A 13,593-nucleotide genomic window follows, 5' to 3' on the forward strand; every position below is an offset into this window, starting at 1 on the left:
GAGAGAGAGGGAGGGAGGAGGTTATACCTCCCTAGTTTCTCCGGCTATTATATTATTTAATTAATTAAGTTCGCGAGACCCTTGCCAGGCCGTTCGCGTGATTAATAACATTGCATGGGCCGAGCGCTATTAGCTCGACCTCGGTCTGTGGATTTACGATGTTCCTTGACTATATGTATGTATATGTGCGTACATGTACATTATGTTCTTAGACATCATCTGGACCAGTCAACGCCAAACGCAGGATGTTTTTGCTGCGTGGGCAACGTTAGTGGCGAGCAAGCGTTATAAATAAATATTCTTCCGTATTTCCGGGAGGCTAGAAATCCATTCTACATATTCGCTCATGTTATGCTCGCGATTATACATTAATATGAATATATAAATAAAGATAACTAACTTTATTATAGTTGCTACAACACATATTGATTAGATACTGTATTTTATCAGTGTTTAAATATCCTTTAAAAATTTAAACATATCTTTTCAAATAAACATGTTATATTAAAAGATTGACAAATATTGATCTTAGATTAAAGAATCATAAATAATTTATATGTCTGCGGTAATAATAAGAGCATTATTAATGTCGCTATAAAACTGCTTCTTTTTTTAAAGAAAATACGAGAAGATAGTTTATCTCCAATAAAATTACATTTCTTGATAATAAAATAAAACGAACGCTTAATACAGTCCGAGAAGTGTTCTTTCGCGGTGCTTTCACGAATTTTCGTAATAGAAGTTGAGTCGTGCATTCTGTGCCGACGGGCGCATTGGAGACAAAGTTCTCTTTTATTGGCAAAGAAGAGTATAGTGCTCGTTAAAGACTCTTTATCTCGTTCCGCTCGAGAAATGGAACTGTCGCAGGTAACTTTATCATGAGAAAAATACCACGAATGCTCACACCTCTCCGATAATTCGATGGTGATTTATTTCCATTACCGTTGACAATCAATGTATTCTTTTCTACAAATCATCGATGTTAATCTTATGGTGATAGAACCACTAACGTATTAATAAACGTATTAATACGCAACTGTAAAATATTAGAATTAATATATTAATGTTAAAATGCACACAAAGACTTTGAAAAGAGAGAGAAAAATCAGAAAATACATGCGGAAAACATCTGGAAAATTCACGTTCATTCTTAAGACGTTATATCTCTCGATTCTGTAAAGAAATCCTATGTACAGAATGTTTATCGTCGCGATCGGCATAAAGAATTGTTTAATTATTTTATATGTAAATGTAAATCAAAATCAGTAAATCAGCATATTTTCCTTTTTTATTTTTTATAAGAGACTCGTATCTCGGACAAATCTACACTGCATTATGCAAGGTAACTTGTTTAATTCCTAAATGAAGCTTACACGAGTGGTCGCCGTTAGATTTTAACGGAGCTAAATTCGCGCGTTCATTTCGAGATGACGTGCAAACGCGTCGCACAGCGAATCCCGACCGCGTTAGATAATTGCAGCGTAAAACGCGGCACGAGATGTTACATACCGGAATGGAATACGAATAAGAATGTTAACCATTCGGTCGTCAGAGGATGAGGCCTCATTACCTCGTCGCGCGCTTTAGTTTCACACACACACACACACACACACACACGCGCGCGCGCGCGCGCGCGCACGCACACCCACGGCTGCATGTATATGCATGTCGACGATAACCTTTCCCATATAATTTTGTCAAGATGACCCACTTTTCGCTGCGCTTTTTAAACTCTTTGAGCTGCACTTGTCCCGCGATAATGAGAACGTTAAAGTTCGTTATGTAAGTTCTTTCGTGCCTGCCGATATTAAAAAAGTTTAATGAAATTTAAAGAAATACGAGAAAAAAAATGCAATCTTAACAAACGATTGGACAGTTGGTACATAATTTTCTTGTATATTCATGAGTGTTTGAAGAATCGTCAGCGTCTTAAATGTCAGTGATTGCCTCAAAATAAATTATTATCATTAATTATAATCTAGATATCTTATTTCATTAAACTCTTTCGTACTAAAAAGTATCTGATTAATAGAATTTGACTAGACACCTTTAACAATAATTAAAAGTTTCAATCTCACTTGTATTCACTCTTCTAAATGTTATTCTATTAAATGAGTGTTATATACGAGTGAAAAAAATAGCCAGTGTTATTATCTAAATCCAATATTTTGAAAGTGCGAAAACGACCGACCGAAATCGTATTATCGAAATTGGATAGGGACGGAAAATTTGAGAAAAATGCAAATGCAAATAGCAGTTATCGAATCATAAAAAAGGGTACGAAATTCACCCACGCTGGCCTTATCGTCAAGCAGGATTGAAGTCCAGCCGGTCGTTTTATATGAGATAAGCCGAGTCCATTTGCAATATCTAATCTCGTTGTGAACGATGTCTAAAAGGCTTCCAAGTGACATTTTACAACTCACTCACTTTGACTTTCTGGTTAAATAGAAGATTAGAGAGAAGGTTAGAAAAAGACAGTGTATACACACACACACACACACACACACACACACACACACACACACACACACACACACACACACACACACACACACACACACACACACACACACACACACACACACACACACACACACACACACACACACACACACACACACACACACACACACACACACACACACACACACACACACACACACACACACACACACACACACACACACACACTGTCTTTTTCTTTTAATTTCTAAATAAACAGTGATATGACTATGGCATGTATTTTCTATTTATTTAAAAACTAAATTATTTAGAGAAATATCTGTAACTTTATTGTGCTCTCTCAGTAACAATATTATAACGATATGATTTTTACAATATGCAAAACAAAATTGATTTAAGCAATATAATTTAACAGTAAAATACAAAATTATATTTAATCTAAAATTATATTTAATCATATTAAAGAGAATCTACAACGAAAAATTATCACAAAACTTTATATAAACTTTATATGCTAAATAATAAATAATAACTCAATAATAAATTAAATGTTCATTATCAAAAATATGTCAAATATTTAATATTGTTTTAATTTTCTAAAATAAAACATATCATTTCAATCGTTTGTTTTTGTTGTAATTGTTTAATAACCGATTGTGAAAATTCAAATATTCGTCGTGACTAGCTCTAAAACTACAAAAAAAAATTGATTCAGGTCAGCGAAAAAAATGCCGAAACATGCTCCGATGACAAACTAGCTATCCCTAACCCTCTAAAAAGTCAAAGACATTGACATGCACCCTCGTAAAGATATTGCATATTCCGCGTTCTCTGTGGACAGATAGTGTCAGAACGTTTGCATTATTTCAGAATTCGGAGGGGTTGCCACTTTAAATTAACTCTCGGCGACCTAAATTGGCTTCGGCTAATCGTAAAGGCTATTGAAATTGACCTATGTTTCTTGAGCCATAATTAAGAGAATAAAGAATTAGTAAATTATACTACACGATTATATTTATATTAAGAAAATAGTTGTTACAATAGATTAGATAGAAGAATACATATCAATACATATCAATACATATTCTGTGATCGAATTTTACAAATTTAATTTCAAGAATTTAGATATTATAATCAGACGATAATGTACCATTTTAAGGCTTGTTTCACGAATTAGTCACGCGCTTTATCTTAAAAAGAAGATATCGGTCCTCGGGCAACTTTGAATCTTTTCAAAAAATTTATTGAAGCCTTTATTGAAGTCTCCGGGGAAGATGATCCCGCCGTCAGTGCGAATAATTATCGACGAGGAAATAGCTCCGCGCCGGCGAAAGAAGGTACGCGTGCACGGGGAACAGAAGCGCGCGAAGGGAGAAAAAGGAACGATCGTCGCGGCGGCGACAATCGGTAATTTCTTCGGTCATCGATCATCGCTGCGTCCCACCGTGATTGGCCGAGCGGACGGGGTTGCGGCCGAAATACGACGTGCCGATTGGCCCGAGACCAGGGTGAGAAAATCTCTCGCCGCGGAGTTCAATGCCTGTCGAGCGGGATGATTTATCGCAATGACGCTCTCCTCCTCGCTGGCTACGTTTTCCCGCCGATGACGCGTTCGCGAAACTCCATGCCGGTCTCGGCAATTTTCGAAACGGTCATCTGATGCGTCGCATATCCGCAGCACATGGGCACCACATGAACGGAGTTCACTTCCTGTGGGCTACCGAAAACAATAAAATTTCTTTGCCAAAATTTCTTTCCGAACTTCCTGCTTTAATTTCGAAAACTTCAACATTCTCTCTAACAATAGCCTTAAAAAAACTGATATTTGCAGTAGATATTTGAAAGATAAATTTTTTTCTAATCATCATTGTTCGGACGTTTTTTAAATATTTTTTGTGTTATGCCTAGATATTATTGCTGCACACATTTATTATTTCATAAAAGATTTCTCTTTAAATATCTCGTATCTTTTTTATAACGAATCTTACGACGAAAAAAAAATAATTTTTATTTTTTCCATAACTTCTATTTATTATATTGCTTTTTAATTATTAATATTTATTGTTTAATTAATAATAAATGAAATATAATAAGTGATAGATATTCGAGGCAAGATATTAAACGCCTAGCAATCTTATTTTAACTTTTAGAACTTTTACATAAATAAATTGAATATAATTCCTTATGTAGCCAATCACGTGCCATTAAATTTAACGAATTTGCAACGTGACAGCTCAAAGCTAGAATTAAATTTTTCCCTTTAATAAATCGACAATCGCATATGACATCGATTATCCCTCCCTTCGCGGAAAAGCTTTTTGCAGAAAATATATAATATAATAATATATAAATACATAAATAATAATAATGATAAACAATTGAAAGAAACTTCATTAATCTTTTTAAAATCTGTGATCATTTTTTTGTTTCTGCAAACTAATTAAATCCTCGACACGCCGTGCAATTACCTCAGATTCGTCCAAAGGGCAAAGACGATAAAAGGATGAATTTCTGGGAAGCGCCTATGAATACCGGCTCAACTGCTTTATCATCGAAATTTCTAAATGAATTCCGAATTTGCGATAATAAAGCGATCGAACGTGCACCGTCATGGCACGTCATGGGTAAGACGTAAAGACCCCCCCCCCCGTTTCCCACCTGAGATTTCGCATAATGCAACGTTGATGCATATTGCTCGGGCTCCCCCTATACAGGTACTAGAAACACCCGGTATACAACATTGTTCACGAAACAATGGAGTTTGCGCGCGTCGTGGCGCCCCTTCATTCCGCCACGCTGAAATCCCCGACTGCGACTTCGTGCTCGGCTATCCGCCCCTCCCCCCCTCGTCCTCCGAACAAGTGCACTTGGGCTTTCTTATCGCCCGGCCGATGCGCCGCAGCAAATTATGATTGCCCTAATTTCCTTTGACTCACGACTATCCGTTCTTTCCCGTGACATCGTGACTTGCCAGCACGAAGGACAAGATAATTCTCAAAAGAATCTCTCAGCTGACGGAACGGATGGAAATTGATGTCGGAACAGAAGTTAATGCTATGTTACGTTTGCTGCTGTAAAAGCTGACTGCAGCAGATCTCGCCAAATTCGTTTCATTTGTTACGTTAAAATTTGATGTCAAGCTGTATATGTATATGTTATATTAAATACGTTTTTTAATTATTTCATAGTTTAAGATATATATATATATATATATATATATATATATATATATATATATTATTCATCTATAAAATATTTGTTACTTTTATATATTTAATCTTCTGTTTTTTAATTATCATATAACTGCCCGAAAAATTAGAATAAAAAAAATATTAGAACAAGAGTGAGATTATTGAGGTGTCCAGTCAGTGTAGCTAATATTGCTCATCATTGATCGAACGTTAAATAGCTCACAATGAATAGCGACGAGTGAAACATGAATAATAATGAACGCGTTGCTAAAGACGAACGATTGGCTATGAATATTAGATCAGAGAGAATATTGGATAAAGAAAGTTCCATGCTAATATTCGCGTAGCGGGGTGTACAAAACTTTCGAAGTGTAATACTTAGGCGTCATAAATTCATTTAAACCCCCGGTGACGTAATATTTTGCCAAGACGTTCAGAATGGAGTTAAACGTTCCGAACAAAGTTATATTATCTTCGAAGAAACTTGCAACCAGTAAATCTGTGAAAAAATAGCAGAGAATATCTTTATGCCAAGATAGATTAGCTGATATATTTCAGATAAATCAGACCAATAATAATTTTCTAGGCAATTTATAATAAATACATAAAAAGAGTAATTTGAAACAAATTAAATTAACAATTAAACTAACTAAATTAATTAAACTGTTAAATTATAAATAAAAAATATTTTAATTACAAATAGAATATTCTTTAAATTAATAAAATTATGTTAAATTTCTATAAAAATATAAATAACCTTTTTCAAAAATTTAGAGTAAGATTAATAAAACATTGCGCAAGATTTTATTTCTGATTGAGAAATATGTTTATTTTTTTGTATTTTTAAGTATCTAGTAATGTCTTAAATGTTACTCTAACACAACTTCATGAAATAGTTATTCATGATAAAATCGTAAATGCATTGTGTCTGTTGTGATAATGTAATCAGTTAAATTTAATATTTAATTTGAGAATAATGCATCAAGAATGGAATTACCTTATAATATAATGTTTATTTATTGATCTTATTATCGTGATCTCTTTTAAGATATTAATAATATTGAACAAGGAAAAATGTGCTTTGTGTTCTTTGTATCCAAGCACACAGATTATATTTTAATCGGTACGATATCTTCAATATATTTTTCGACAAAATAATGAATCATTCATTACGATTCGTGAAAATCTTTTCTGTTAATAAAATTAAAAAAAACTTTATCCACAGGAAATTAAGAAAATGACATCGTCGATTTGATCTTTAGTCGTTCGTGATTTTGACATCAAAAAGTAAATACCTTCACTTTTTCCATTTATATTAATATTATTTTTAATGCTTATTTTTTAATGCTTTTGCTCATTTTTTCTATCTTTCTACAATTTTTATTATTACTAATATATCAATTTTATTTTTATGATCTTGTTATCTAGTTAAACAGATCTAGTTAAACAGATTATGTACATTAAACTTTCCAATTATGCACGCTTATAAATGTTAACAAGTGTCAGTCAAGGCGCAATTATATGCGTCGGCATATAATTATATTACCTTATTATTGTTATATTACCTGAGAATATCCAAATACGTATACACACATATAAACCTAATTAAATATGTAAAACTATATCGTTTACTTTTATGTTCTTCTCTGTTGCTATGTTTTATAGCACGTCTAACATAAAACTGTTATAAACTTAATATTCTTTCTAGCAAACACGATTAATTAAACAAAATTAAAACTCGACGTTTAAAACGCCACTAATCATTCAATTATGATATTATCATAACAGCAATATCTCCCAATATCATTATATAATTCAAGATAATTATATTAAAAAATGGATTTTTTAATTAAATATCAGCAATTAAATTTACATGATTTACATAGCTACAATAAATATTTATGTTAATGTTTTAAATTGTATGCGCATATTTTTTTCAGATTGTTACAGATTGCCTCATATTTTTACCTTCTCCGAAACGCTGCTCAATTGAAATTGCCCCGAATCTCATTGGCAAATTTTCGCGAGAAACCGAGCGGACGTGGACAAAGGATTTTTGCGCCCGTTCTCGGCGGCGTTTCGCGTTCCTACGCGCCAGGACGAGGGACGAAGAAGGGCATTACGGCGCGGGTAGGAATCGAAGTGAGATGCGAAACGGAGAAGAAGAAGAAATCGAACCGCGGTCTCGCATGGCGGATCGACGACGCATCGAAAATTAATGTGAATACCACGAAACTGGTCCCCGCGGTATTCGCCCGCGGGAACGGTATTTCTGTATTTACCAATAGTATCGATAATAATTCTTCCTTCTCCGCCCTTTTTTTCTCTCTCTCTCTCTCTCTCTCTCTCTCTCTCACTCTCTCGTGCGTCCGTCGATAAGATCTCCCTCGTGGGAGACGCGACCCCCGGAAATTATAGGTTTTCGCAGTTTGAATTATTTCCTGCTTCGTCTCGCAAGTGAAACCTCGGTAAAGAACGCAGTCACGATAGAAACGAGACTGATTGAGACTCATTATGTCCACCTCCCTGCCTCACGAGCGTGAAGATTGTGAGTGTGAGATGGTGTAGGTGTTGGTCGCCGCGAATTAATCGTTTTGATTTCGTTCTCGTATCGCACATTAACAGACTGCTGAGAACAATTTTTAACGTATACGTTAAAACAAAAATATAAATAAAGAAATATATTTGTTGCAATTTATTTTCGCAAATTAAAGATCATAAAATTAGTATTTCTAAATTTAATCCAAGCGATTCGTGATTTCTTCATTAGAAACTCGAAGATTGATCAATTGAAATTGATAAATTGCTAAAGTGTTATTCAGTCCCCTTTATTTCGTTTCCAACTGAAGTCATTAAATCAACGAGCAGTGTCACTGCGATATTTACCAGTCCGTTATTATCTGTGCAGGGAGAAGACGACGGGTGGTCACCTACGCGGCGAATCGCGATTGAGATTCGTGGAAAACGTGTGAATGAACTTTAATTGTGCCGCGCAGCGACAAACAAAAGGAGCGAAAGTACCTCGCTCCTCGGAGGTGGTTCCCCCTTATCCCGCGCGTACCTTCTTGAACCCTTCGCATCTCGCACACTCTCGAATCGACCGGGGAGGGAAAAGGGTGAGGAGGGGGAGAGAACGTTCAAGGTTAAGGCAAATCGCGCCGCGGATGACGTCAGGATGCAGTTAAACTAGTTTTAGTTTTGGTCCAGCCGCTCCGGAATCAGGCCCGGACAAAGAAGACGCTGTGGGAACCACAGCGTAGTGGAAAGAGGAAGGGAGGGAGGGAAAGAAAGAGAGAGAGAGAGAGAGAGAGAGAGAGAGAGAGAGAGGAAGAGGAAGGGGAAATGCACGCAGTGGAAACGCGAGATCTTTTCCGGCGAGCTCTGCGCTCGTTGCGCTTCCTCTTAATCGAATTTCGGTTTGTCCGATCGTCTCGACAACGATAACGACGAGAGAGGAAAAGAAAAAGGCCGCGGTAACCTTGAGACGTCAGCGTCCGGAGAACGCTTGATTAACTGGTTCTTTGTTGCTAACTAGACGCCGCCATCGTAAAATGCCCGTTTGCTGAAATTACTATCGCCCGAGCGACTCTGCTTGCGATATATATAAATATTAATGTCTACTCGGAGAGAGAAAGAAAGAGAATGTGCGTTCCGACATTTTGTACTTTGGTACGAGGACCTCGCTAAATCCTTGGTCGAGATATAAAATAGCAAATGTAAAATCTCTCATCACCGTGTCATCGTAAAAATTATTATGAACGCTCGTTGAAAGGAGAAATTAATATTCATTTCGTGTATCCTGATGTAGCGATATGCTAAAATTGTTATTACATACATATATAGGTACCTTCGATATTTTGATACGTAAGTTTAATGCTCTTTCCCCTACAAATATGTATTTCACACAAAGCTAATTGTTACAATGAATTTCTGCAATGTGTGCGGAATTAATTTGTGTAATGAAATATTAATACGTTTTTGATTAATTTTACAAACATAATTACACAATGTTGTAAACGTGGCTCCGTTTTAATTAAAGCCGTTTAGTAATTTGTTGGCATATATAATTAGAGCGTTTAAAGATACGCAAAAAATGTAGAGGTATAGTCAGGGATTTAATCGTTATCGATGAAGTATTCTATATAGGGCAAAGAGAGCAAAATTGAATTAACGCTGATTGACGTTGATACAATCGGCGCTCAGCGTGGCTGCCACGTTTCAAGACTTCCAAGACTCCTCAATTATTATTGATTCGTCGGCGTGACGTACTCGCGAAAAGACCCGAGAGACGAGGAATCTCTTCGGTTATAATAGATTTGCAAAAAAAAAAAAAAAAAGAAAAAGAAAAAGAAAAAACGAGGGATGCGACACGTGCCCGAGCAACATCGGGGCCCGAGTCGTTGGCCTGTCGAAGAGCAGCGCGCGAAGAACAGTGCGACGGGCCACGGGTAAACCAGCAATCATACGGTGGTCCAATTACCATAAGAAGGGCTCTAATTTCACACAATGCTCCCTTTTTTCTCCCCAGGGCGGGCCACGGCTGGTCGCGATCGGACGGGTTGCACGTGGTCGAGAAAGGTCGCTCGAGAGCCTCGATCGACTTTCACGATTTCTCAATAAGTTTCTCAATGGCTTCGAAGGGACGAGGCCTTTCCCTCCGTCCGTTCGCTCCGTGTCTCCTGTATAACAAAAATTTGATACGGACGCGCGGGAAGATGAGCCCGTGGAGGTTACCCCCGGCGTAACGGCGATCAGCTTTTCATTAGGTGCGCGGGATCATGCGTGTACCCTATTCGCATCTTCTGCCGTGTACCTTTAGGAAAATGAAACGGCACCTTTCAGCGAGAAATGTCCGTTCATCGTAATCGCGTACTCGCGGACACTTCTGACAATAGCGTTACACTCTATGCTAATCTTTTTGAGGCAGGCAGCTTTAATTCGTTAACATAAGATACAATAGATGATGAATTGAAAAGTAGGTCCATATGATGGGTTACCTACTGACGATACTGATAATCGCAAAAAGTTTTTTATTTATAGTTCTCTAGTTAGATACTCAGTGATAATTATAAGCACGATGTTCATTCGCATATATTTATTTTTTATTATTTTTTAACGCGAACAAATTATTATGTTTTAATCTTAATATTTTCATGGATTCCAGATATTTTATGTACTTTTGGCTTTGGCTAAATTACGAATTGAATATGCAGAGAAACTGTGCTTGATTACCCCGTCAGTCTTCTCGAAGAACGCATTCGTTGACGAGAAAAATGTCCAGCGTCGGGTGAGGAATAAATACGAGCTTAAAAAGCGAGAGAAGGAGCATAATAGCGACGCGCGTAAAAGCATTTAGCTCGCGCTCCGAGAGAAGTGCGAGAAAAAAAGGGAGAGGCGGGAAAAGGAGGACAGAGGTTAGCGAGGGTCGCGTTGCGAGAAAGGGAAGCTGGGTTAGAGTCGGCAAGGTGGCGCATTTAACGCGATGGAGTAGGGTGGACGATTAAAATTTCAATTCGTTTTCCATGCGAACTGACTCAGCCTTTCTATTCGTCCTTCTTCAACGCCGTCCGTGTTCTTCTCATTCCGCGGACTTTCGGCCGCGCCGCCAAATGACAACTCCGACGTCGCGGAGGAGAACCACTTTGTTATAATTTCCTTTAATGATGCCCCCGGTGGTCGACCCTCATCCCCCTTTGCTGAGAAGAGCTCGCGGAATATTTTTATTACTCTCCACGATTTCTGGCGGTTCGCGACCAGACGGGCCTCCGTGTCCTTTCGCGAGATTGGGGCTTACGAAGCCTTCTGTCACGCGTAAAAAATTACAAAGAAAATTTTTTTCTCTAGATATTTTATTTCTGCTCGCGATATCTTAATTAATATCAAAGATCGCATTATAACATTGTTGTAAATGCAATCTGTTATTAATAATCTGTTTGCAATTATAATTATTTTTTTTTGCAAAAATGTGAAAGACAAAATTGGTATAAATGAGTATTATTATTATAAATATATATCATAACATCCTAATTATTTACAAATTATTATTTTAGAGATTCTCCTTATTCTCTCTCATTCTCTCTGCAACTTTTCTTAAAAAATTTAATGTTAGATGCCAGCTGTAACTTATGACTTTTCGATATAGAATATCGATATAGAATAGTTTGTTAAACAATCCTACAATCTTACATTTTGAAAAGTGATAAATCAGCCGATAAATTTAAACGAATTTACAATCGTTGAAAGAATTCAAATTTTCAATTTTTTATTTAGAAAATGAAAAAAACTTTTGTTATACAACTTATGCTGTTCGATGTATGCCACACATTCGTAAATTTGCGAGCGAAAAACAGCAGCTGCTGTTTTTCGCATACACAAGAGAAATGTTCAGAAAAAACAATTCTACGTGACGAAATGAACGGAAAAGAAAGAAAGACACCATATGCGGAAGAACGAAGGTAAAGGATAAAAATGCACGTCGTCGCACGTGTTACGATGAGTCCCACGCCATAGGACTTTGTGACACGAAGGATCGCGGGGGTTTGGAGGTTGGGATGGGATTTCCTTAATAAAATGGGGCGCAAACGCCACGCCAGCGAATATCTAGCTGATAGTGGTTCGGTCAGCTCGGTGTCCACTTCGAAAATGCCGAGTAGGAGACTAAGGAGTGGCGCAAGCGGGGGGAGCTGCCAGAGCGGAATCCGCAAAAGGGTAGCTGCTGCTTAGGCTGATTCAATCTACCGTCACCCTCTCGCTAGCTGATAACCTTTTCGCCTATTTCGACGCGTTGATGTGAATGGAAATCATCAAACAAAAAAAAAAAAGAAAAAATCTTAGATGATTTGATTAAGGGCGATATTCATAATCAGTTCTTATATTTAAGATCGTCTTAAGATATATAATCTTCAACCAATAAGATAACCGTATAAGCTTACTTAAGACGATCTTAAATATAAGAAAACGGACTATGAATACTGGCCTAAGATTGAAAAATATAAGAATCTTTCACTCTTTCTGTAAAGAGTTATTAAGAAAAGAATTTTAAAGTATTACAGAATTATTTAATTCTATTTTAATTACGTTTTAATTTTGTTTTAATTTCGAGATTTTTAATTCACTTGATAAAGACGCTTAAAGAAATAATATTAAAATATTGAAGAAAGTTTTACAATACAAAAATTTACTATTAAGTCATTATTAATTTTATTAAAAAAAAAGTTAACAAAATATATAACAACTAAAATAATAGTGAGAAGAACTTTAGTTAGTTGTTTATTGCGAAATTCTTGCGACCTCAGCTGATTGTAGGTATATGATGTACATTTAAAATGAAAGGGTTAATCCCGCTACCTGATCTTAATACCGAACCGTTTAAAGATTCAGTCCGGTCACACTCTTTCATCTTGACACCACGTGCCATGCATCACCCACACACGGAACAAAATCTTCTCCCCTGCATCAGATGACTGCTGTGCAATGTAATAAACATATTCATAGTTGAAGTAAAGGGTTAGGTGCGTGCGATGGTGGATACGGGTCGGGCAGAGACAGAGGGTGAGAGGCGGGGATAGAAGAACTTGTCGCATTCCGTATGCAAAGTGCAGCGGGCCGCGTTCGCGCGTGGAAAAAAAGGTATCATAAAAAAATGCAAGGTTACCCACATCTTTTTTTTTTTTTTATTTGGCCGAACTGCTCTACGAGGGGAGTCAGATGAGAGGAGCGCGGAGTGGAAGAAGGAAGACAGAGGACGAAAGGGGGAGGCACGGGGGCGGAGAACGAGAAAAAGAGTTTAGTTATCATCGGATAATACCCTCGCACTTTTTACATAGACATCTACAGGGCTCGTGGCTTGGACTAATAAAAAATTAGGCAAACCGTCGAGAGTTACGTTTACTGCTTGGTGGAATTAGGTGATCTTCTTCGAGCTCTGTCCAAAAGG

Source organism: Pogonomyrmex barbatus, unplaced genomic scaffold (genome assembly GCF_055798465.1).
Source record: "Pogonomyrmex barbatus isolate J1 unplaced genomic scaffold, ASM5579846v1 scaffold3, whole genome shotgun sequence".
NCBI classification, from domain to species: Eukaryota; Metazoa; Arthropoda; class Insecta; order Hymenoptera; family Formicidae; genus Pogonomyrmex; species Pogonomyrmex barbatus.